This window comes from Phallusia mammillata, chromosome 5 (genome assembly GCF_965637545.1).
Source record: "Phallusia mammillata chromosome 5, kaPhaMamm4.hap1.1, whole genome shotgun sequence".
Taxonomy (NCBI): domain Eukaryota; kingdom Metazoa; phylum Chordata; class Ascidiacea; order Phlebobranchia; family Ascidiidae; genus Phallusia; species Phallusia mammillata.
In genome coordinates, this window is record NC_137256.1 from 26,119,718 (window position 1) to 26,146,457 (window position 26,740).

Below are 26,740 nucleotides of genomic sequence, written 5' to 3' on the forward strand. Positions count from 1 at the left end.
TTGTATACTGTAGTGAATTATAATCGTACAATACAACATGGCATTACAGTTCATTGTCATGTAACAAGGCTATTTTTACAAACAACTCTCGCAATTATTCCACTTTTTCTCAGTCCCAAAGGGTGGCATAGTATCGAAGTTTGACTGTAGTGACTTTTATAGTCCATAACATGTGTACACTGTCAGTCAGACAAAAGTCTCAACTCTTAAGGAAGTAACTCACTGGTTTACAATTAAGGCGGGTGAATGCAGCGGTAGTGCTCAGCTTGACGTCTGAAGAGACGTTTCATGATACGGTCATTTCGGTGATTAGAAATCAGATGTTTTTGTGCAACTATGCTATGTCGCTTTATTAAGTTATCAAGCACATTTTCAGTTTTGGAAAATTGTGTTTACCTTGAATGACAATATCAAGGTCAAAGCATGGAATTAAATGGAAAGTATTTTTTCTGTTGTAATTATATGACAATAATGATGCAAAAAAAGCTTTTCTGAAAGTTTTCTCTTTAAGAATCTAAAAATAACCGAAACATCTGTTTACCATAAATTTGCACAAACACACGTGTGGGGACCCATTCGTATTTGCTTGCAAAAACAATCATATGTGTAGATCAAATGATGTGTATAGTAAGTTGGTAAATAGGATATAAAATATATAAAATGGAAGTATATTAGAAAGCCACCTGTCTAGTGTTTTGTGGTCTTTGGTATTCGAGCCTAAAATTTTTATTGGTGGTTAGTATTTGAGCTGGCGGTAAAATATAATGCTTTAGCTTGTTTCAAAACAAGTTTATTAAGATTCCCAGCCATTTTAGTCAGTACCATAATGTATAGCAATGCATTTCAACCCACTTAAAACTTGTGTTCTTTTCCCAGGGGTCTACATTCTGCAACCACAGGGTTTTAGTGATGATGAAGGGATCGAAAGTTCAGCAAGTAAACAAGGTAATGCTTGAAATGCTTGGTGTACAACTCAATGAACAATTTCTGTGTAAGACTTCCCCTCTAAAGATACAATCAGTTTTAAACACTGTTAACAAATTAAATAAATAAACTAAAATGTTTCAACAGGCCGTAGCTTGTTTTTCAACAATGAAATGATTCAAGCTGGGTAAAATGCTGAAAAAGGCAATTGCTTTACAGTTGTGTTAAATATTTGAGGAAATTATATGTCAAAGTAAACCTTGTGTCAAAATTAGGGTTCCTTCCCGGGAATGTCTCGACGGGAAATTTCCGGGATTTCCCGGCAAAGTTCAATCCTGAATCCCGGGAAATTTGTATTGAATTTCCGGGAAACAGACAATTAAGCAAAAACGTGTTAATTTTGTGAAAAAATACCGTAAATGTTCAAATTTCTGCTAACTGTTACCAAAATAGGGCGTTTTGTAATTTTAATCACAAAGTAAGTAAGCGTTTTTATATGAGGTGGTAAACTATTTTTGCGAAATGTGCTACCTAGCGGTACTAAAAATAACGAATTTATTTTTCGTAATTTCCGAATCTTGTTAACGTTAAAGAAGCTTGCAAATATAGTTTTATTCGACAAAATCATGACTAATCACTAATTAGATGCCCCTAGCGAAAATGAACTAATTTTAGCGATTGTAATGACATAATTATTCACGAAAAAATAGGCACTTTTTCGGTCGGGAATTCCCGGGAAATGAAAAAAATATTTCCCGATTCCCGGGAATGAAAAAATCCGGTAAATAGAGGAACCCTAGTCAAAATCCTCCGATTGTGCAACAGAAATCATCTGAACGAGTCTAATTTAGCGCTGAAATATTTTTCAATACAACTTCATCTAGTTTTCTATGAAATCATAGTATTTTAGCTACTGTGGTGATATTTTTTAAGGATATATTGACAACAATGAATGAATTTTCATCTGCTGCCAAACCACGCAAATTAATTTTCAAAATTTAATTAAAATCTGTAACTGATATTTGGTTAAAGGCCCCATTGTACTTAGTGCATCTTTTGTTCCTCATTTATTTCAATCTTTATTCTTTGTTGTGAAAACAAACACAGCTTCAATGTATTTCAGTTTGCCTCATTTAAATTTGCTCAAGATAGCAAAGAAAATATTTTGAGTACAAAAAGTAGGAAGTCAACTAAGAGGGCATTGTGATGTCATATTAGTTCCAATACATATTGGTTTTGATAAAGTTGTGCACCAAATACTGACTTTACTTCTGTCGTTAACAAACTGCTATTAAATAGTCATGGCTTTAGAATTATATTTGTCATTTTGGACTTGGGACAAATAATTTCTTACCATATACCAATCATTTTTTTTACCATAAACCAATTATTTTTTTACCATATACCAATATTTTTTTTACCATATACCAATCATTTTTTTACCATATACCAATCATTTTTGTACCATATACCAATCATTTAAAATGCTATCATATAGGCTAAACCAAGTTCCATGCTGCATCATGTACAAGAGAACATGCTTCAGTATTTTTTGTTTTATCTCTAACACTGTTTTACAGATGATGATCGTTCCGAGCAAAAAAGAATGAGAGATTTTGAAAACAACACATCTGACGGTGAAATCCCTAACCCGAAAGTGAAGCCCTGCCTCGATTTGTCCGTGAAGCGACAAAAAACTGATGAAGGTAACATGTTTGTTCTGCTTTTTAGATTTACAAACACATTGTTTGTTTTGTTGGAGTTTATGAAAGTTTTATTGGCACAAAAAATTAAAAATAATATATAATTATTACATTAGAATATAATTAGAAATATTATTATGTCATAATTAATATGACCTTTTAAAAAAATTTAATCACATCCCTAGTTAATATTGTTGATAATGAAGAAAAACCTGAAAAAAAAACATTTGTGTTTTGTCCAACTGGCAATCATTAATCTTTTGCCCTGGAAATGAATCATTTATTTTGTTAATCAGCCCGTGTGATATTGTGTTGTTCTAATCTTCCACCAAATACTTTGGCTTCCTTTGTGGGGTGTGTGGGTTTTCAACACACAAGCGATAAACGAACTCATGTTTTGGAAGCTTGAAGTTAGGAAGTAGCCGTCAAACATTTCTATAAAACTCTAAAAGTTTGTTTCCCTGCTCTAAGGAGCGGCTGTCTGCTGGCAAGTGAATAAGCCACAAGATGCTCCTTGACATAATATGAAGGTTTAATTTTCTTGTTTAATTTTTGTTGCCCTGTTATTAAACCATGCAAAAACCTTGAAACTATAATAAATATGTTTTATTTAAATTTAATGTTTTATAAAAGCAAGCATGTACTAAACTGTAAAACGAGAACCTTGGGATAAAACAAGCAAAATATCCAACATTATTGACATTGTGCTGAAAACAAATTTGAGGAAATTGCTGTCCAGAAGCAAATAGCTCATGTACATGTTTATTTGAATTAAACACAAACTATACAAGGTGGCAAATTACACAAATTGTTGTTTAAACTTTAACAGTCTACATTTTAAATATGGCATATACACCTTAACCTTATAGATTATATTCATTGCTGCCATAAGCATTACTAGCAAAGCTGTAGATTAACTTCCATTTAGTTCTGTTTTTCTGCTATCAATATCACTATACCCTCAAACCATTTAAGTCTAACAAATTTTCCACTTTGTATTTCATTTTTTCAATTAACAGCAGTTTTTTATGTTAAAGTTAAGCTTTTTTGTATTGTTTTTTTTGTAGAGGAGAGATCAACACAAGGTATTGAGCATGACAGTGAAGTTGACCATGAACCACAAGCATCACAAGCAGCAGCAGGACACATGAGTGATGGAAATGAGATGGACGTTGATAACAGCATTCATATCAGAATGGAAAAGTAAGTTTCACAAAAACGTGGGATAAAAAATAGTTAAAATGAAAAAAGCTATCGGCTTGTGAAGACAAAATGGTGTTTACACATTTCTTGCCTAATTTTAAACTGAATTCTGTGAATAAGTGAACGCTTATACCAAGTTTACTCGTACACACTAGAATTACTTGTATATGTGATATTCTAACATAATTCTTTTCATTAAAATTATTGCTCGCATAATGCATTGGAATTTGCCCGTGGGATTAAATTCACAAAAGAATTACAGAATTGCCATTTAATCTTATTGGCAGTTTATAGAAATGGGTCACTGGTACAGGCTGATAGTAATACAAATTATGTGCCGGGAATTTATGTAGTTTGTGCTGTCAATTTCTCTAAGTCCAATTTATATTTCTGCCTGAAAACAATATTTGATGGATTAATTAGTTTAGTTTGGTTAAAAAGTAAACTTGTTATGGGTCCCCTTCCCTGAAGGGGACGCATCTTGATTTCACTATGTTTTTTGTTTTTTTCTTTTTTTTTCTTTTTTCCGCCGTGAAGTTTGTCCATGCACTTTTGGCAACAAATCTTTGTTGGATTTGGATGAAACTTTCACAGATTGAAGATATGGTTATGTAGATGTGCCTTTTGGTTTGTTTGACTCGATAGCCCCAGTATTTACCCCACCAGCTCCCTAAAATGGGGGTAGAGTTTTAAACAATGCCCGAATTGGATGAAATTTGGACAGTTTGTTTTTTGTGCCATAATTAGGTGTCGATTGTTGTGTTTCACCCTGCAGCCCCAATATTTACCCACCAGCATTATAAAATGGGTAAACTTTTAAACAATGTTCGATTTGGTCGAAATTTGAACAGTTTGTTTTATGTGCAATAATTAGGTGTCGATTGTTGTGTTTCACCCTGCAGCCCCAATATTTACCCCACCAGCCCCCTAAAAGGGTGATTTTTAAACAATGTCCGAATGTCTGCAGACTTTTTTATCGCCCTGTTTAAACAGATAGCACCAAAACTATTCGTAGTATTTTTTTGCAAAATGCATTATTTACAACTTTGCATGTGTGGGGGACCCATGAGTTTCGGCTTGCAGAAACAACTAAGGCGATAAAAGACATTGGTTGATATGGGACCTATTAAATAAAGTGTACGTAGTGTATGTGCAATGGCAATATGTGCTGAGCCACCCTTCTAGTTCATTGATAACATTATGCTTCACTTATGGGCGAAACACATAGAGATTATTGCTTAGCAAGAACCAAAAAGCCAACTATTGAAAACAGATGACAAGAATAATGAATATGAGACAAGAAATGACTGTATCAAAATCATTTTCAAACTTTTGTGTAATTTTAAAACACAGCACTTCTTGTGAAATCAAGTATCAACTCAAATTGCATCTTAACTAAACCCAATATGTCTAATTTAGATACAGAAGATTCATGGAACTGCTAGGTCAGCAAACTCCTCTGATTGAAGCAATGACTAAAGCAGGATTAACTCATCAAGACTTGATCGCTATTAGACAAATGAAAACTATGACCAGCAATAAACCAGAATCAACTGTAAGTACCAACTTTTGCCAAACCACAGTTATTTTGAGATCCAGTGTGCTTTGTAATAACTTTGTTCAAAATATTGTTAATTTCAGATTCAAACTTCTTCTGAACATGAAACTTCTCAAGACACTCACAACACAAGGTAGAAAATAAATATTAATCCAATTTCATTGATTTTCAAGTAAAATTCTTAAGTTTTAAACTTTTTTGGCAAGAAATATGTTTTGTGAAGCAGATGTCATTTCCCTTGATTCTAATATAGACAATGTTGTTGCTAACTTTAAAATTATACCTAATCCAACAAAAAATTTAAAATAGCAATCATAGATTTCAAAAACAGGTTGCATACTTTGCGTTTTGTCACCAGATTAATATGAGCTGATTAGCAATTTAGTAAAGCTTTGTAAGCTAACAAAAAAAATTTTAGTCTATCTTTTTACATTTTTTTAGTAGCAATGCAACTTGGAACCCACCCACATCATGGAATAATACAAATGTTGATACCACAGCATACCAGGTATGTTTTTATTGTTTACTGTTTATCAAATGTAAGTGTTGAAAAGAGTGGATGTATACGCATTGAAATTGCACACATTTTACTGTTTGATTTTACTCAGTATAAATAAAAGTTTAGTTACACCTTTTAGGCATTGTTAGACGAAATATAGACTTCAGTACATTAAATGTGAACCATCGAAATGTTTAACGCCTGCATTTTGCTGATCAGATTTAATTTAAAGCTTTGTATATTCCTGTTGTTGCTTCTGTAAACTGTACAGTATTTTAACGGTGTAAATCTTCATTTGTGTGCCATTGCAGACCAGAAATTTTTGGTGCTTGATATTTTGTTTGTTGATAAAGTTTGTATGTTGCAGGCTGTCACACCACCAACATCTTCAAATCAAATCCCTCCCCTCAAACCATTTTCTTCAGCCAGTCTACCTCCAGCAGTTGCTGCAGCCTTCATGGCTTCAATCGTTTCAAGCAATGCAGGTGTGTAACTTGTAAATAAGAGAAATTCAAAGATACACTGCAAATTTATGATGTTTACTTGTAAAAAAGTTACTCAATAAAGAATACAGTACCTCACACAATAATTTGCCTTCTAACATCATGTATGTTATTTTGACCATCGCTACCGAAGCTGTTTTAGAATGTTTTCTGAGGGTGTGCAGTTGGAAAAGTGGTGTAGACTAATTCTGGCATAGAAACATTACTGATTTGTCCACACTAGTACTTCATGACTATCTAAAAAAAAATTTTACTTGTCGACAACAATTGACTTGTATTAGACTAAAAATTGAATGAAATAACCCATTTACTTTGGCTTACGAGCTACCATTAGCGCATTACATGACAGAAGTAGAGGAAAAATGATAATTTTTTATTATGTTAGTTCACTAAAAAAACAGGCCTTGTGTTTAAAGGAAGTGGTTCAGTACTTAACTTGCGGAAGTTGTAATTCAACTTCTAACGACTAACGACAAAACTCATTTTAACACTGATTTATGTTAAAACATTTTAGAACATGCTTCAGCTAACTCAAAAGCGGAACTTCTGCAGAAAATATTCAAAAGATCATCAGCCATTTCTCAGGTAAGCATATATGTTGCTGTTACTGAACAAGTGTTTTAATACATGCTTTTTAGCAATATATGTATATGTGTACTGAAGTAAACGTATGATATTATGTAACTTAGGAACGCAAGACACATATTTTAAGAGTAGTTTTACTAAAAACATAAATGCCAGCTATACAAAAACAGTTTAACTCATTTTGGTGAACAGTTAAATCTTTCATTAACATACGTTTAAATTAAAAAAATGTGTAAATACAAACAGAACTGTTAAAACTACTCAATAACTTGTCCAGTAAATTTCACAGTCTTAGTTTATCATCTAATGCTGACAAAATTACACATAGCGGCCCGTCATAATCTTTACAGGACCTGATCTATATCACTGTAACACTTATTATTATTTCAGGTCTCGTCCAGCTCTTGTGTGCCACCTAGTGTGAAGTATAGTGAGAATGCCGACTCGATCGACACAATAACAGCTGGAACTGTATCAAGTGGAGTCGGGTGTGTAACTTGTTTGTTTCTATTTCTTCCAGGCTACATTATCATTGACATATATTTAGGCTGAGAAATATTTTTCATCAACATTTAAATTTGTTTATAGAGCTATTCTGGCAAATCTATTTTTAGTTCGACGTTTCGACGTCCTATACATGCCGTAGTACAGTGCAACGCGCATTCAGTGTTATTTACCCTGATGAAGACGACCTGTATAGGACGTCGAAACTTCGGAATAAAAATACAATTTGCCAGAAGAGCTCTATAAACTTGATATTATGCCTGGCAACAATAACTTATATATTTAATTTTGTTTTTTTACATTTTTTTAGTTCAATCAAAAAAGGTACTCTGGATCCAACCAACTTTGACGAGGATGTATTTGACAAATATATTTCAAAGTAAGATGCTTTTTTGCATCTGTTGAAACGACTTGTTTTCTCTCAGTTTTACGCGGATAATAAGTGAAGCGAATATTTTTTTGTATTTTTAAACGTAAAATAATATTTTCCTGTGTCGGTCGTTCTACGATTCTACTATTATCAGAGAATATTTTTCACCCCAGAAGAGCATTAAAACAGTCTTATATATTTCCAGGTACACATCAAAGCACCCTTGCATGCAAGCATCTTGTCCTCATATCAACAGAGATCATTACCACTGCACTGATAGTGATTGTAACTTTCAGGTAATACACTTAACATTACAATAACATAAAAAAACAGGTTAATCCCCTGCAAGTGGGCATTGTTCATACGACTTGCTAAGTTCTTATAGAACCGTTTTCCGTAAATGTATAGCGTCTTATTTACCTATTCTTAACGTTTGTGACCCTAAAAATTCAAAATTGCTGATCTTTTTCAAACATATCTATCCAGCGCTTCACCAACAAGTCGGATGTGATTCGTCATTACAACATGCATAAGAAGAGAGATAACTCATTAGCTCATGGCTTCATGAGATTCGCACCAACAGACGATTGCTCGAGACAATTTGGTAACTGCCATTTGAACGGGAAAAGCACCCACTACCATTGCTTGCATGTAAGTTTAACTCATTACTCGCATTTTGTAACGAATTTGCGATTCAAGTTTATTGCGTCAGGTACCTAAAACTGTCCAAGGCATTGCGAGAACCTTCAAAAATCTAAAAAGTGTCAATTTTACCAATTTTAAGCAGAAACTATTTCTGTTAAACGAAAATCAACAATAATTTTGCGCTTTTGTTGCTGTGGTTATTGGTCAATCTGGCGATGCCCTATTACGAAGCTGACATGTGCAGCATACAAGGCAGGCAACGGTGCTTGTGGTTCAACTTTCGACGGGTTCGTCACTGAGCCTGTGTAGCTCAGTTGGTAGATCTTCTATCGCGAGCCTTGGAAAGACTCCTATCGTGGGTTCGAATCCCACCGCAGGCTAGCTTTTTCTAGTCTACCCTCTTGCCACATGGGAATGCTTGGGAGACCGGTTTGATTTGGTATAACGCCGTCAATGGGCCTTGTGTACTATGATAATTATGGGTCCCCACATATTGATTTTACTCAAAATGTTTGTTTGTTTTTTGTTTTTTTTTCTTATTTTTTCTTCTACCCAAAGTTTGTCCGACTCGTTTTTCCATCAAATCCTTGATGGATTTGGATGAAATTTACACAGATGGTAGATGTAGTTATGTAGATGTGCATCCCACTTTGTTTTTGTTGGTAACCCCAGTATTTACCCCGCTCGCCCCCTAAAATGGGTGTTTTTACCCCGAAGTTTGTCCGACTCGTTTTACCATCAAATGTTTGATGGATTTGGCTGAAATTTACACAGATGGTAGATATAGTTATGTAGATGTGCATCCCACTTTGTTTTGTTGATAACCCCGTTATTTACCCCGTTAGCCCCCTAAAATGGGTGAGTTTTTAAACAGTGTCAGAATTGGCTGAAATTTGGATTTCTTGTATAGTATGCCATTTATATGTGTCGATTGTTGCGTTCAACCCTGTAGTCCTAACATTTACCCCACAAGCCCCTAAAGTGTAAAACGTATTTGTATGTTACTGGTCACCACAAATGAAAGATTTCTTTGGAGCAATAGTGTTACAAGGGCAACCAGTTGTATGTTGCTCATTGGTGGGTTGCTTGGTGGTCGTTTTTGCGCCATGGCAGTTAGGGGCCTGTTAACAGCCCTATGACGTCAGAAACATCAACGGTTGTTGCTCAAAACACCTCTAGTGGTCGAAATTTTAAACATTGGCGGATTGGGCTGAAATTTTGCAGTACTATTGATTGAGTCATTGTGGTTTTTACATATTTTTTAGTTTGTGTGTCGAACCCAATTAGTTGCTCTACTAGCCCCCTAAAATGGGTCAGTTTTTTAAAACGTTAAATAGGACATACTTCAAACAATATCTGGGGTGAATCTAATTTTATAGCTTGTATTCTACATAGTATTATTATTTAAGCCCAGTGCCGATCACTGTGTTTTACCTTACATCACCCGACTTTTTCATGGTTTTGCATTATTTTCGAATTGCATTATTTTCAACTTTACATGTGTGGGGACCCATGAGTTTTTGCCTGCAGAAACGACTAAAGTTATAAAAGACAATGGCTAATATGGGACCCAATACAAAATAAGCATAGGAAATATATTTATGTTTTAAAATAGGTTATAGTGTATGTGCAAGGGCAATATGTGCTAAGCCACCCTTCTAGTTTTACTAAAGTTAGCATTTTTGTTCCATTTTGTGATAACGTCTATAATCAACTTTTTCAATGTTTTCAAACACGGCGTGTCACCAGATGGTGCTAGAGTGCGTGAATTTATTCCATCATAGAAATAAACAAACAATAAATGAATTTGTGAACAGACAAGCTGCACGAAAGTCTACACTAGCACTTCTGATGTGATGACGCACGAAAATTTCCACAAGAAGAACCAACAGTTTGTGAGCAATGGATTTGAGAGATATCGAGCCACGGAATCATGTGGAATGTCAGATTGTCCGTTTGTCAACCAACGAACAACCCACTTCCATTGCACGTGAGTTTCAAGCTGGTGTTTTAGGTTATTATTTTAAAAAGGCCGACATCCCACGGCCGTGTGCACTTATTTACTTGTACCTTAAAATACACTCGCGCGCTTCCACTTTCAAAATATAAGTAGTGGCGGACTTGCATTGAAAGTCCTGTGCAAGATATTAGTTTTCTGAAACTCATTAAAAGTGCGTTTTTGTGGACATAAAAGTAGAGTTTCTATGTTACTGGTCAAGTTTTCTGGGGTAGAGCTACTTACGTAAGAACTCACAGTTACCAGGTTTGAGAATTTCCGCTAGGTGGCGCAACAGAGAACAGAGGCCGTTTACGGTGACAATAATTGCTGAGTCAGCATGTTGCAAATTAATGTATTATTGTCACCATAAAAGCCTATATGTTTAAACTGATTGATTTGGACAACTTGTTGAACGATCGTTTTATCCCCCAGTCGTCCCGGTTGCAATTTCACTTTCAAGAACAAATGTGACATCGAGAAACATAAAGCTTACCACACCAGAGATGACGCGTACACCAGACAGGGATTTAAGAAGTTTTACAAGAACGAAGCTTGTCAGTAAGTCGTAAAATAGTAAGGATTAAATCAAGGAGAATTGTTTGAAAAGTTGTTTGAACTGAATATATCGTTGCCTTTTTTTCCTGATGAAGGCGACCTGTATAGGACGTCGAAACGTCGGAATAAAAATACATTTGCCAGAAGAGCTCTATAAACTTGATATTATGCCTGGCAGCAATAGCTTATATATTCAAAGATTGATGTTTTAAATTTCAATTCACTTGTTTATCCTCCCTAAGAAATGTTGTTTAGAGCCCTTGACCAAAAACAAGTAACATATATGAAAAACACTAAATTTTTAGTCCAAACTTTTGTTTCAGATTTCCGACATGTGCTTGGAACCGCACAGCAAACCACTTTCACTGTTTGCGGAATAATTGCGGCTTTTCATTCACGTCAACCAGCCAGATGGTGTCTCACAAGAGGAAACACGACCGACAAGATCTTATGGGATCTGACAGTCTAAGCTCAAGTAAGAAAAAATACTTCGGAACGTTTTGTTTTACATGAGAAATATTTTCCGCGCAAATCTTTGTTTTTCATCTTTCCTATCAAAACAGTTTGTGACAAAAACCTTTTCTTGGTGCACAAAACTCTTTTCTAAGTACTTTGCACATAAGTTAGTTATTTTTTTTTCATTGCAAAGCTTTTCTTCTCTCTTTGTACATTTTTTTCTGATGGTTCTTTTCTTTACGAATTTTCGAAACTTTTGTGCCAAAAACCTTTTCTAATTTATTATTCTTCCGTTTATCTTGTCGCCATAGCAACCTCTCCAGAGCTTGTTCCTCCTCCTCCCACTCTCACTTCTCTTTCCTCCTCTTGCTCCTCCCGTCCTCTTACATCTGCTCCGTGCGCTCCACACCTCCCTCCAGCGGTGGTGCAGCAGTCCTTAGTGAGACATCAACAAGCCCCCGTGACCTTTGGACGACCCCCGTCCTATCTGGGTGTCAGGGGAAACCCCCCAACCCCGGTTTTGATGCCATCTTTTATTTACCCCTACGTCGCGTCGCGATTACTCAACCGTGAGATTTATTTTTCTTGCTTTCTATGAAACTTTTTCTTCACTGAAATCTTGTTCACATTTAAAAAGAGGACTTTTAGAAAGTTTTTCCTGAAAAACGTAATATTCGTTAAATTTACTTTTTCATCTTTTTTGTTCAAAAGCCTACTTGATAAGCTGACAGTTCACACTGTTTCGACCTTAAAGTTCTTATCAGTGCAGCTGGTGACGAGAGATCGGCCATATTGACTTGTTAGCCATCCAACGGCACTCCAGTTTGTGAGACCTTATAGGTCAAAACAGCGTGCACTGTCTGCAGCTTATCATTTATTGGCTCTATGCTTTTACATACTTGATAACATTAGGAAAAAGTTTTTTGTCGCGAGCTTTACCGACCCGGATATATTATTCCCAACGTTTCACGTTTCAGGTCCGGTTCCTTCGCTGGTTCTCGAATCCAGATCAGGTGGAAGCGCAAAGTTTGATTCTTCCATGTTGCAGGAAGCGGCAAGAAAAGTTTTAGCCTCAATTCCGACAACTGTAGCAACTGGTGGGTTTTCGTTTTACTTCTTAATGTTAATTTTCGGTAAATGTTAACAACTGTGTAACACTATACACGGATCTGTCCATAAGTTTATTGACGAATATAACAGCCTAGTAGATGTAGCCCTTCGTATCACTCATGATGGCATGAGCATTTGCCGAAACGTTTGAATAATAAAGCATGTCACTTTTTATGTACATTTACCGGATCTGTTTATAAATTTAATGATAAATTCAACGGCGCAAATAGACGTAAAAAGCGACAAGCCTTATTTGAAACGTTCAAACGTTTCGGCAAATACTCATGCCATCATCAGTGATAACAGTTCGTAAAATAATTGTTTAAAAAAGCATAAGTCATCGAGTCAAATGTCCTAAAATATAAATCTTAATTTTTATTTTTGTTCTCGTTTTCAGCTGCCCTGCCCCACACTTTATCGGGTTTCACCCCAAAAGTTGAATCTTCTAATCCTCCAGTTCCTTCATCTTTTATCCCATCGACATCTGCATCTCCTCTGCTGCCATCCAGCGGTGAAATGAAACCCGACATGTCATCAACTCCACGGTGAGTTTTCTTTCGCTCTTCCACCTTTTAAATTGTCAACTTCAAATCTCTTTGAGTGATTTTTTCGGTTGAAGTATTTTTTATCACAACTATTACTTCTACTTACAACGAATGTGCAGCATAAAAGGCAGGCAACGGTGCTTGTGATTCGACTTTTAACGAGCTCACCACCGAACCTGTGCAGCTCAGTTGGTAGAGTGTGAGTCCCGGAAAACTCCTGTCGTGGGTTCGAATCCCACCGCAGGCTAGTTTTTTCTAGCCTACGCCTTGCCATATGGTGGTGAATGCTTGGTGACCGGCTGATTCGGTATGGCGCCTTCAATGGGCCTGGCGTACTGTGATTTCTACACTTAATTGTGTATTTTACTGAATTTGGAAAAGCCTTTTTGCCCAATTGTTAGTAAACCTATTTTTTCTCGTTTTAACAACTTTTACTAACCACTAATGAATATTTTGTTTTCCAGTGATGAAGTTGTATCTCGGGGAAATATGAACCCGTACATTCTACCACCGGCATATAACGATCAAATGGAGGTAACATTCGCTATAACATATATTGGAAATTGCCCACATAAAACCCCACTGTAAATGCATCACAGAATGTATAAACGAGTATTGCATTTCCAGCAGTTTTTTTTACAAATAACCGACGTTTAGACGTTTTGTATGAGACGCCTTCATGTGATAACGGCATATCGAGAAATACAAATTTCTTATAAAGCGGCATAAACACAAAAATCATAAAATACCCATCACAGATTTTTTTCATTTTTAGACTTCAACATACAAGAGTGAAAGTCAATACGAGCAAGAAAGCAGTCAAGCAGAACGTTGTGGGCACTGGAGCGAAACGGCTAGGTCACCTGACCGCCTGCCAGCCAATCAGGAGCAAGATAGGGATAACTATGGTTCGTTTATTGATGAAAGTCATCAAAACCAGAGTAAGTGAGGTTTTGAGTTTTGCTGAACAGAGTAAATAAAAAAAAATACGGTATTGGATATCCCAGAAAAATTGCAATGTTTCAAAATATGCGTATCTTGGTAACACTATATACGGATCTGTTCATAAATTGAATGATGGCCCAAATGGACGTAAAAAGCGACATGTATTACATGCATTATTATTTAAATGCATCGGTAAATGCTCATGCCATCATCAGTGATATTAAGGGTCACATCAGTTACACCCGTTTATATAGAGTTGAGCCATATAAAAGATTGCTAAAAAGGTGCGCAGCAGCGTTGATTTGGCCGTTATTTTCATCATTAAATGGATATCTTTCAAATCGTTTTAAAACTGAAATCAAAAACATAACAACATACAGCATGCAGAAGTTTTTAATTAAATTACTTTTCAAGTCCGCATATAGTGGTTCTAATTTTTTCCAATTTTTTTGTTATGTCATATTATCCAGTCATCGGTTTAATAGCAATAATTTTTTTAGTGGAGGACCAAGCTCTTAATCTTTCATCGAAGAGCAATTCGACGTCATCAAGTGAAAAGAAACCAATGGAGGTAAAATAACTTAACATTACAACAGCAACTTAAGCTGACATTAAGACAATATTAACGCTGTGTTGCATTTGTTTCAGATTCACCAATCTGACAAACCCTCAAAAGCGGTGCTCAAGTTTTTCCGAGGGTAAGCACCTAATCTGCATATTTATGGGTCCCCTTCCTTGAAGGGGACACATCTTGATTTTACTCGATTTCTTTTTTTTTTTTTTCTTTTTTTTTCTTTTTTTTTTTTTCTTCCCTGAAGTTTGTCCACCCCATTTTGCCCTGAAATGTTTGATGGATTTGGATGAAACTTTCACAGATGGTAGATATGGTTATGTAGATGTGCCATTTGTTTTGTTTGACTCGATAGCCCCAGTGTTTACCCCACTAGCCCCCTAAAATGGGTAAATTTTGAACAATGTCCGAATTGGATGAAATTTGGACAGTTTGTTCATTGGGCCATTTTAGGGCATCGTTTGTTGTGTTTTAACCTGTAGCCCCAATATTTACCCCACTAGCCCCCTAAAATGGGTGATTTTTTAAACAATGTCCGAATTGGATGAAATTCGGACAGTTTGTTCATTGGGCCATTTTAGGGCATCGTTTGTTGTGTTTTAACCTGTAGCCCCAATATTTACCCCACTAGCCCCCTAAAATGGGTGATTTTTTAAACAATGTCCGAATTGGATGAAATTCGGACAGTTTGTTCATTGGGCCATTTTAGGGCATCGTTTGTTGTGTTTTAACCTGTAGCCCCAATATTTACCCCACTAGCCCCCTAAAATGGGTGATTTTTTAAACAATGTCCGAATTAGATGAAATTCGGACAGTTTGTTCATTGGGCCATTTTAGGGCATCGTTTGTTGTGTTTTAACCTGTAGCCCCAATATTTACCCCACTAGCCCCCTAAAATGGGTGATTTTTTAAACAATGTCCGAATTGGATGAAATTTGGACAGTTTGTTCATTGTGCCATTTTAGGGCATCGTTTGTTGTGTTTTACCCTGTAGCCCCAATATTTACCTCACTAGCCCCCTAAAATGGGTGATTTTTTAAACAATGTCCGAATTTCATGAAATTCGGACAGTTTGTTCATTGGGCCATTTTAGGGCATCGTTTGTTGTGTTTTACCCTGCAGCCACAATATTTACCCCACTAGCCCCCTAAAATGGGTGATTTTTTAAACAATGTCCGATTTGAATACAATTTGGACAGTTTTTTCATTATGCTATTTTAGGGCATCGATTATTGTGTTTCACCATGTAGCCCAATATTTACTGCTTAAGCCACCTATTGTTTATAAAACGTCCGATTTGGATGAATTTTTGATAGTTTTTTGAATTTGGCATTTGTAGCTGTCGAATATTGTGTTTCACCCTGCAGCCCTAATATTTACCCTACCAACCCCCCAAAATGGGTGAATTAATCAACAATACATTTTGACAGTTTGTATAATATGCCGTTTTGAGATGTCAGTGTTTTATGCTATTTAGGCACACAAACTTATAACAATGTCTCAATTGCATGAGATTTGGACAGTTTGTAATTTACATAACTTCTTTTTTTAAGTAACACTACCAATTACTGTGTTTGACTTTATAGCAACGTTTCTTATGGTTGTCTGTTTACAACTTTGCGGTTTTGGGGACCCATGAGTTTCTGCCTGCAGAAACAAATCAAGATTATAAAAAATGTTGGCTAATATGGGACCCAATAAAAATAAATATAGAGAATATATTACAGTTTGCAGAATAGATTGTAGTGTATATGCTATGGTAAAATGTGCTAAGCCACCCTTCTAGTTCATTTTGTCTCCTTGTATTTTGACGAAGATTTTCTCGTTAAACGCGCGCATAGAAAAATATCTGTAGCTGAGGCCTTTGATGTTTTAAAAATCAAAGTTTTCACAATGATGTCTATATTGCGATTTTAACCAAACTTAAAATCAAGTTAAATGGCAATACCTGTATTATGTTGAAATAAAAATGGCTGTAATAATGTAAAAAGATGTAAAAGATGCAAAGTGCCGCTTTTAACGAAATATTTCTGCCTCATTTTGCACAAAACGCAGAAAATGCAACTTGTTGACACACAACTTGTTTTGAAGTTTGCAAATAAAATGTTTATTTTCACACAGACTCGGTCCTGATGAATGCAACGTCGCCAACTGTGTATTCGGTTCGTGTCATCATTTTCACTGTGCTGTAGAGGATTGTTGTGCTGTGTTCACTGAAAAACATCTCGTGCTAACTCACACCACGTAAGCTGTCCAGCAAAACCTCTGTTACAATTTATTGATAAACACAACAGTTTTGTAACGCTTCAATCGAGGCTTGAAAACACTAATTTGGAACTTGGCCTTTTTACATAAAAGGAATTTTGGTATAAGCTGGAAGAAATCGCAACCGGTATAAAAATTGAATTCATTTTTGTAGGTTATCTAATATCTATATATAATGTAGATAACAGAAAAAATATATATATGTCTAATAAAACGGTGGACGACTTCAGACTTGTCAAAGTTTTCAGTCTGTAGATAACAGACGACTATTATGTCAAAAGTTTTTATTGTGCAATGATTTCTGTTCCTAAACTGAATTTTTCAACAACTATTGGTGGTAACCATAGCGACAGTATGAGGCTTAAGCCGACTTTCAACAACTTCGTTAACAAAACGGTTCAAACATTTCAAAAAACTGTTCTCAAACAAATTAGTTGCATTTTTTTAATTTTTTTCACAGATTTCACGAAAAACTGGAACAATCGGGTTTCGAACAACCAATCGCGCGCCAATTCTCCCCGGTATTTCCCGCCCAGGACGAACCCCCCGACCTCGCTCCCCCAGCCGCGTTACAACTCCATCTAGCGGTCATTTGCCGCGCGGCGAGGGCGACACCCAGCGGAACATCGTGCTCAGTCGCGCGCAGTTCGACCAGTCACGTGACATGGGTAACCACGACAACGGCAACAACAACGGCGGTGGGGATTACCCGAATGTGAGCGCCCCTCCCCCGGTAAACATGGCGAGTTATGCCGACCATCCAGTGTACAAATACATATCGCGGATGGTGGCCGAAAAAAAGCTCGTTTACCCGACTTTGAACCCCGAACCCCGCTCAACTGGGGCTTATATGATGCTGCAGAACCCCACTCTCATGTCACAAGCGATGTCGGGCTCACAGGGTCCCTCTAGTGGCTTGGGAGGACACTTGGATTTGATGAAGAAGATGGGAGGAAGCGATGAGGAAGGTTTCATCCACATCCGACCTGGGTAAGTTTGGGATTCGATCATATTCGCAACAATTCAAAGCTGCTTGAAACTACCTTCGTGATCTTTGAAAAAACTTGATACAAGCTTAAAGTAACTATGCCGTAAAGTGTGTTAAAGTTTCCCATACCGAATGAGCTCGGTCTTAGGATCAACAAAATAACAATTCTGTGTTTATTTCTTCACCAGAATGACATGCATGCGTCGTGATTGCAAATATATGATGCAGAATCACTGGCACTGCACTCTGAACCGGTGCAGATACGTTTGCAAGTCGCTCGGCAAAGCTCAAACGCACAGGTATGTTATGTATCATGTTGTGGTGGGGTTCAATTTTTTTGTCACCCGGTTTTATCACAAAAGCCATATTTTTCAGCCGGTTCTGTTACAAAAAGTCCATTGACAGTAACCAGTAATGCTAACCGGTTCGCTGGTCTCATAAAATTTCGTGAGACGGTTCTGTACCGACTGAAACCCAGTCACCGGGTTTTTTACCTGGTTAGCTCATAGCTACAGCGAAAAAAACATAGTTTATGACGTCATTGTTTTGGGGCTCAAAAATACGTAACACAAACATAGGGCATGAAAAACGTGAACTTAAAATAAACAATATCGTAATTTTCCTGACACTTGTTTGTTTTCATCCAGACAAGCCCACGACAGTTTGGAAGCTTATGCAAAAGCGGCAAAAGAATGTTTTCGAAGCTACACAGTGAAGAAGATGTGTCCCAACCCGGTAAACTAATGTTGCGTGTTTCTGGATTTAATAAATCCATCAAATTGAAACTATGTGCTAGTGCTAAGCTGCTGTTTCATCGACTTTTTATCCTCATGTTTTAGGGCCCAATTACTAAATATGTGACCCGTTTTACACACCTAAGGCTAGACTTTTGCAGCCTACGCCTTGCCATGTGGTGGTGAATGCTTGGTGACCGGCTGATTCGGTATGGCGCCTTCAACGGGCCTGGCGTACTGTGATCTATACAAGTCTAAGAGCTTTAAAACATTGTCTGGCCTGATTGTGAAATTCCACTCTCCCGTTTTAGCGAGTCGACTTACCACGAAATTTTATTCAGAGTTGCGAGTTTCGGTTGAGGGGACATTACCACTGCTTGAAACCCGGTTGTCAGTTCGTTACCATAGGAACGTCGAAGCTTCCCTGGCACATGAAGAAACATGAGAAGATTGCTAGAAGAGAGGCGAGCGGATTTAAATATTACACAAAGAAGGAGCAATGCGGAAGATATGGTGGGTTTCATGTGGTGTAAATTTGCAAAACTAAACAGCGAAAATGTTCCCTTTAATGGTTGGGACCATATTTTAATAATTTTAATAATTTAATTCATTATTAGCTTTTTAAATGCTGCAACTTTGGAAAATAAAACGGCAAAAACATTTCCTTTTCATCAATTGAACCTCAATTAACCTTTTGTTTGTCTTCAAGAGATTAAATTATTCTTTTAAATGTTCCAATTTTGCAAAATAAAACGGCGAAAATCTTTCCTTTATTGCTTAGTGTGGCTGGAACCTTGTTTTAATAATTGTAACAATTAAACTACACCTTTTGGTTGTCTTCAAGAGATAAAACAATTTGTTAGCTATCTCAAATTGTAACTTATACATTGTTTTTTAAGCAAATTGAAGATTTAAAAAGTTACGTGGTTAACTATTGGTTTTTGCTTTTTACCACATTCCGATACTTAGACACATTGTACCTAAGCGATGTACTTTGTTTGAAAATTATTTTGTTTTAGTAACTGTACATTATTATGGGTCCCCTTCCCTGAAGGGGACACATATTGTTTTTGTCTATATTTTTTTTTTCTTTTTTCTTTTTTTCTTTTTTTCTTTCTAACGCAGATTTGTTCCCACGTTTTGGTCAACAAAGAATGGTTCAATCTTTTTCAAATTTACACACATTGTAGATATTGGTCTAAAGATGGTCCATGTGAATTTTGACCCTGTTTGATCCCTCGGTTCACCCACAGCCCCCAAAAACGTGAAATTTTTAAAATGGCTATACTTGCTTAAGCAGATGATTCTGGAGTTTCTTACTTTTTTGATTGGTACATTGCAGCGTATTTTAATGTATTTTGTAACTTGAAGTTGTATATATTTATTTTCACCCATTTACCCCCAAATATTTGTTTGTTTGTTTACATGTTAATGAGGTCCGAAATACAAGACTTAACCTGCTGAAGTTTTAAACAGTCGTGAATAGGGTGCTCCTTGTTGGCTGTTAAAAAAAATCAGTGCAATTGGCTTAGTAATTACACTTACAACCCCAAATACGTTTTTATATGCTGTCTTTGGTCAAATTTGTGCTCGCTCAGTGCACTGCTGACACAATGGGAGTGATTGACGTCTTGACAAAAATGGCGCGAGTAAAAAAAAGGCCTTGCGTCTTATGGCCGTTAACGACAGGCCCCTCCTGCCGCGATCGACGCCATATCATTATCTAACAACATACGCACGCCGCGAGACAATGATCGACTGACGGAAATGAACGCACTGGTCGTCCTTTTTGTTAATTCAATGGCCGATAAACTCCAAACTGTAAATTATACCAGTTTTATGTTCTTCTCGTTCAATTTTGAGTAGTTTTTATACAAAACGAACGTTATGCGTGCACGTGGCTCATACGTTCTAGTTTTAAATGCTCGCTGTCAGGTTGGCCGCCGCATGATCACGGGTTACTTAAGGTCAACTAGTCGGTATTACAAACACAGCTCAGAACTTTCTTTATAACGTAGCGCGTTTTAACAATCAATTTAGGAGTCAATACTCAAGGCATGTATAAATTAGGCTTAACAGTATTGTTGAACACGAATGACGGCGTGCTATTGAAAACGGTGTCAAAAGGTCAAACAGTCGTTTGGCGTGTGCACCCTGAGAGGTTACTACAGTTCAATGGTACTCGTTTTGCGAAACAAAGTTAAATGAAAAACAATTTGTTATGTATACACTTGTAGCAAATTGCTTTTTAATTTAAAGTATCTGTAACACAACTGTTACAGCTTTCTAGAAAAAAATGTGTTTGAAACCTGACCTTGGACCACAATATCTGGGTCAAAGCATGAGAATCAATTGAAATTATTTTTTTTTTCTTTTTTAAAGTTTTTGTCATTATATGACAATAATAGTGCAAAAAGAATACGAACAATTTTTTTTATTGTTGGGTTAATGCTTTCTAAAAATTTGCCCTTAAGAATGTAAAAATCACCGCAACATTTGTTTACCGTAAATCCGCACAAACATGCGTGTGGGGACCCATTAGTTTTTGTTTACAAAAACAATCATATGTGTAGATCAAATGATGTGTATAGTAAATTGGTAAATATCGTATAGAATATATCAAATGGAAGTATATCAGAAAGCCACTCTTCTAGTTTGTTTCGTAGATTGCAAGTACAACGGATTGTTCAGTCATTATCACTGCATAAGAGCCGGTTGTGCTTTTGCTTTCCAATATAAACATCAGATGTCGACTCACGTGAGAAAACATCTGTGCAGAATGTTGGGGAGGAGTTACAACGGAATGGGTGAGACACAGAAATAAATAGTTGTACAGAAACATACAACAACAACAACAACAACAACAACACGTTTAATCACAACATGGAAACACTGTGTACTTATGCATACACACATACACACACACGTACAAAAACATACAAAAACGTGTGCTCGCAATATTTCATTTATTGCTCTGAAGAAGCCCTACCGTTCTGGTGGACGAAGCGTCAGTAAAAATAGAAGTTCTCGAAACAACAACTAGTATTTTGTTCAGCATCACACCAGTTGAACGACAAAATTTGTTAATTATGCAACCATGTGGACGAAACGCTTGTTCGGTATTTTCCAGAAAGAAACAATACTGTAAAACATCATGATCTTGCACAAACAAACGCAAAACATTATCGTAACAAAAACCGGCAATTATAGTGAAACGAAACGAAAATAGTTTAAATTGTTTACTCGTTATTGCAGATATGACGTCAGACACGACTGACATCGACCACAGCAACGTCGATTCCGGCGACGACTCTCTACCGCTAATAGTGGACGAAGCGGACGAGATCGAGCAGCGTCCGGGCGTTGCCATGGATACGAGCCAGGTACTGACGAAAGAAATCGAAAATCTTTGCCTGAAAATTATCACGAAAAATTCAACAACATAAAACGGCGTCTGATTTTGTTTCATACGAATACAAAAGTTCCATCACAAAAACCTTAAAAGTTTAAAATATTACTTCAATGACATTTTTTCTTCACAGGCGACTGCGTCAGCAGTGTCGTCATCGTCGTTTCCACAGAAACCGTCGAATTTCATGCATGAGTTGAGCCGACCTCAGCTAGCGATGTTGGAGCAGATAGCGAAAGGTTCGGGGTTGAAATTTTTTTTCAAAATGTTTTTTTTTACCCAATGCCGTCCGCAAAAGGCAATAACGTAGTTGCGCAAGTAAGGACAGGCGATCTCGCTCACCACTAACATTTCACTTACAGGGAGACAATCTTTGGCGCCAACTAGCGGAGATATGGGCTCCCCCCCGACCTGTGACGAGTCTTCACTCTACGTCACTTCCTGCCCAACTTGAAAGTAACGATCTTTCGTCGGATGAGGGCGTGCTGGATTTACGAGCAAATTATCCCGACACCGATTCAAACAGCAACGAATCCAACTCGAGTGAGTTTTATGCGATAAGTTTTCTATGGAAAACAGCAACACAATATATTCTCCACACACGATTTCTCTGGCAGTTTTGATTTTACCAAGCTACTTTTCATGTCCGTGTATATTGTAGCCAGCACTTTTAGCTGTTTTAAAAAATATTTGAACGAAAACGCCCAAGTAGCACCAGGCGAACCATTGGTACCAAGCAATTAAAGTATCGCGGTGAACCTTGCTCTAATCTGACTTTTTAAGTACCGTTTTCGCATTAGGTCTTAGTTTATCTAATTAAATTTATGGCAGAAATACAGTTGAAACGTTTTGTTTCCTTCCAACACATTCTCTTGTGTTTTTTCTGATTTAAACAAAACTGTTTGAATGGAATTTCAGAATTCTCGAACGACATGCCGTCGACAAACGGTGATTCCCCTGAGAAGATACCGGAAGAGGAGGGGAGTTCGTTTCATTTTTCTGACCCGGAAGTTGTCAACAGGTGAGGAGAAGTTTCTCACCGACTTGTTTCGTAACCTGAACTTTTCCTGCCGATTTCGTTTTGATGTAAAACAATTTGAAGATCAGAAAAAAGTTGACTATAAAGCGAGCAAAAAGTTTTAAAAAAAAACTTTTTTCTTGTTAAAAAGTCAATCAAATTTTTTTTCCGTTTCATTTTTTCAAAAACCTTAGCTAGGATTTCCCAGAATATAAAAAAAATCAAAATATTTTGATAAGTTTTACGTCACTATTTGTGATCGTGTCGTCATATTAGTAAGTTATGACGTAACAGTTGAAACTCTCAAATAAAGTGAAAGATTTTTTGTTGAACAGATTCGTTCCGAAACCGAACGACGAGAATCAAATTCCGAATCAATAATGACGTCATAGAGGGATTTCGAAGGTTCTTCGGAGAAACTGTGGCGACACCCAGTGTCCGCATGTGTTCAAAGTACGTCATAATTCATTCATAGAAACCGGTGTCATGTAAATAAGTATTTACTTACATGAAAAATGTGGGTAGTGAAGGTAAAAATTGGTCATCTTGACAAAATTCGAGGGTAAAAGATAATTGAGAATATATCTTCCTTTCTGGTGATGAAAGCATAGTAAGCCTGCTATAATCCCTTTCCCACTCGCAGGTTTCCCATTATCACTGCACGAGAGACGGATGCATGTACAGATTCACAGGTCGCACTCACATGTTCAAACATCAGCAACATCATGAACGTGTGGCCGGGTTGGTGAGGGACGACTTCAAGCGGTTCAAGACAACACAGGATTGTGAAGTAGATGGTTGCCAGTACAGAAGCACCAGCACACATTTCCACTGTCTCAGATGCCAGTTTAAGTGAGTTAATACCGCAGTCGATATTTTGCTACCAACGAGCCTTTAGATTTGCAAGAGGCTGACGGAATTCTAATTTATGGTCGTGTTTTGCTGCACAAAGCTCGTTAGGAAACCCGCTTTAAGCTTGCAAAGTCGTGCATGTAACAAGCGCTATGGTTGGCTGCACAAAGCCCGTTAAGAAACCCGCTTTAAGCTTGCAAGGTCCTTGTAACAAGCGCTATGGTGGACTTAAATCGTCTTTATTAGAATTTTTTCGTTGCTTGGAATCAAACTTTGTATTGTGACGTGACAGGTGTACAGACAGTGCGAAAGTTGGAACACATCGACGTCAACACGTTAAAACTGATACACTTGAACAATCCGGTTTCGAGAGATTCAGAGGGAAGGAGGATTGTATGCGGGACACGTGCAAATACAGGTAACAATCACAGACTGTGATGTCATAAACCAGAGGAAATTCTGTATGAAAGCATCAAGCTAATAAATGATAAGTAACAGCAAACGGTGAAAACGTTTTCAACCTAACTTTTTTCATGTGAAACCAGTTTTCTGGCAGAAGAGCATGTTTCTAAAATGCCACAACATGGTCCTATCGGGTCGGTTTTAATCCCAGCTTTAAGTGTGGTTGATTGTGTCAGTTAGCAGTCGATTACGTCACAGCAGTATGTCGTAACAACTTGAAACTGTGAAATAATAATTGGAATTCCGACAGACACAGGAATACTTCCCACTTTCACTGTCTCCAACCGGGCTGTACTTATTCGGTGGTCGGTCTGTCCGGCATAGAACAACACGCCAACAAACATAAGAGAGGAATTCTACTCGCTCAAGTCTGCACAAAAGCCGGGTACGTCATCGCCATGTTACGTCATAGTGCTATGGAAACAGGCACGGTTAGAGAAAAATATCGCAACTTTTGATGTTTTTTTAGCAGACAAGACATTGAATACAGCAACATGTCGCAAGCCCGAATTCCGCTGAATCATGCTGACTCAGCATTTAGCGCCCCAACCTCAAGCGGTGTCTACCCACAATTCAACGCAGAGTACGCTCGAGTGAGCACTCATAGCAGCCCCGTTCCGGATGAACGAGCATCGCCACAGTTCAATGCTTCTGCCGTTCTGACGCAACAGTTTAATCCTAGTCTCATGCAAGGAAACGCAGCCTCTAGTGTGGCGATGGACCTCTCTGATTCGCTCAATCTGTCTGTCAATCAAAATCACCAGGGCGGGGTTACAAGCGTGATGACCGGTTACCATGCAGGCATTGGACTTTCCTAACTTTCCTAGTTTTTATTTTTCCCGTAGATTAAATCGTTTTTCTCCCGTGAAAGATTTTTGCGCTTGTTATAGTTTGGTGGTTAGAGTTTTATCGTTGTTGGATCGAGTTTCTTTTCACTTTATAGCGACTTGCCTCCCGCTTCTTGTGGCGAATTCTTTTATCCAAGTCATCTTGCCCCAAACTTTGCGTTTTTTATCGCAAAGCGCTTGTTTATGCAAAAGCCCGCAGCTTTTAGCTTTTATGCAGCATGCTTTTGACCGCGAGTAACCTCGACGGCGGTGAACTCTTCTGTACGGGGTCAACGACCTTCTGTAACCTTTTATCAGCTCGTTTTTAGCATCAAATAAACAGCAGCCTGTTTTTTTGCGCAACATCCTTCTATGAAGTCATAGTGTTCGATTGAAAGCCATAATCTGTAGATTGTTGTGTCAAACACAATGCTCTGTGTGATGTTACAACGGCATCCTGCCTACCGTGCTCATTTTTTGTTTATTTATTTAATTGCTTCGTACTTTTGTAGTGTGCAGCATGTAACTGTGTTTGTCACGTACTTCTGTTTTTTTTTACTGGGGGCCTGTTTTTGGCGGGAACCTCTGTGGTTGGTCGAATTTTTAACCAATCGAGATCACGATACAGTCGCTCAGGTGCGCAGCATAGTGTCCATACTGTGAACAATAAAACCGTTCGAACACCTGCTAATGACCTTTATGACGTCAGCAAACGAATAAACGCCGATTGTGAACACGAAGTGAAATTTCCTTGTATTTATTATGATCACTATTTTCTTGCATGTATTTTTTGTTTGTGATTCTTTTCAACCAAAAACTTTTGAGTTCTTGTCGATATATGACGTCATCGATCAGGTACGTGTTTATGACGTCATGTGTGTGACGTCATGGACCGTGTTCCATCTTCAAAGATATAAATCCTTTTTTATCCGACTCGAGTGCTTCATCAACCCCTGCGTGCTACGTAATACATTAATGACGTACTCGCATTATGACGTCTGGCTGTGACGTAACAAACTGTGTAGTGTGACGTTTTACCGCGTGTGTGCCCATAGTAATAATATATCAATATTTAGTGGCTGTACTTTTTGGATTGTTGTCGTTGTTTTCACTTTGGTTGGTGCCTCTTAGTAGAGGGAGTTGACTCGATCGTTGTGTGTCTAGCGAACAAATTCTGGATTTGTGCATTTTCTCTATGCATATGTACATAAACAACATATTGGTCACTCCGGCAATAAAATGCATGCGTGATTGGCAATTGGTTTGAGTAAAGTGATTTATAGATTGGGTGATACAGGCTAATATCAAGAACGTTTGTCAAATATGGCAACTAAGAAACCGCACTGGTGTTTTCCGTGTACGCTGTCTTATTTGGTGAACAGAACTTACGGGTTCAACCACCGTTGTAGGTAACCGCCTGTCTTATAAAACATACCTAATACATTGTAACCATCATTCAAATAACCGAAAACGTGACTCGATAATTGTGGTTGTGATCAACTGCATAAAT

At 37.3% G+C, this 26,740-nt stretch overlaps 1 pseudogene across 1 annotated transcript; it reads left to right on the top strand.

Annotated features, from left to right (window-relative positions):
- The first annotated feature begins 885 nt into the window (after positions 1 to 885).
- Positions 886 to 26,488, top strand: LOC145228716 (zinc finger protein castor homolog 1-like; annotated as a pseudogene). The gene is made up of 37 exons (XR_013860222.1): positions 886 to 945; positions 2,505 to 2,630; positions 3,695 to 3,830; positions 5,250 to 5,385; positions 5,472 to 5,521; positions 5,830 to 5,896; positions 6,255 to 6,372; positions 6,905 to 6,975; positions 7,366 to 7,463; positions 7,790 to 7,858; positions 8,055 to 8,145; positions 8,336 to 8,500; positions 10,312 to 10,484; positions 10,926 to 11,051; positions 11,372 to 11,523; positions 11,816 to 12,073; positions 12,482 to 12,601; positions 13,012 to 13,159; positions 13,624 to 13,693; positions 13,935 to 14,100; positions 14,605 to 14,675; positions 14,753 to 14,802; positions 16,797 to 16,919; positions 17,401 to 17,930; positions 18,117 to 18,227; positions 18,576 to 18,663; positions 19,004 to 19,175; positions 21,329 to 21,469; positions 21,918 to 22,045; positions 22,205 to 22,310; positions 22,434 to 22,614; positions 22,990 to 23,092; positions 23,425 to 23,542; positions 23,733 to 23,941; positions 24,234 to 24,359; positions 24,654 to 24,788; positions 24,876 to 26,488. The product of XR_013860222.1 is annotated as a zinc finger protein castor homolog 1-like (transcript).
- Positions 26,489 to 26,740: the final 252 nt, after the last annotated feature.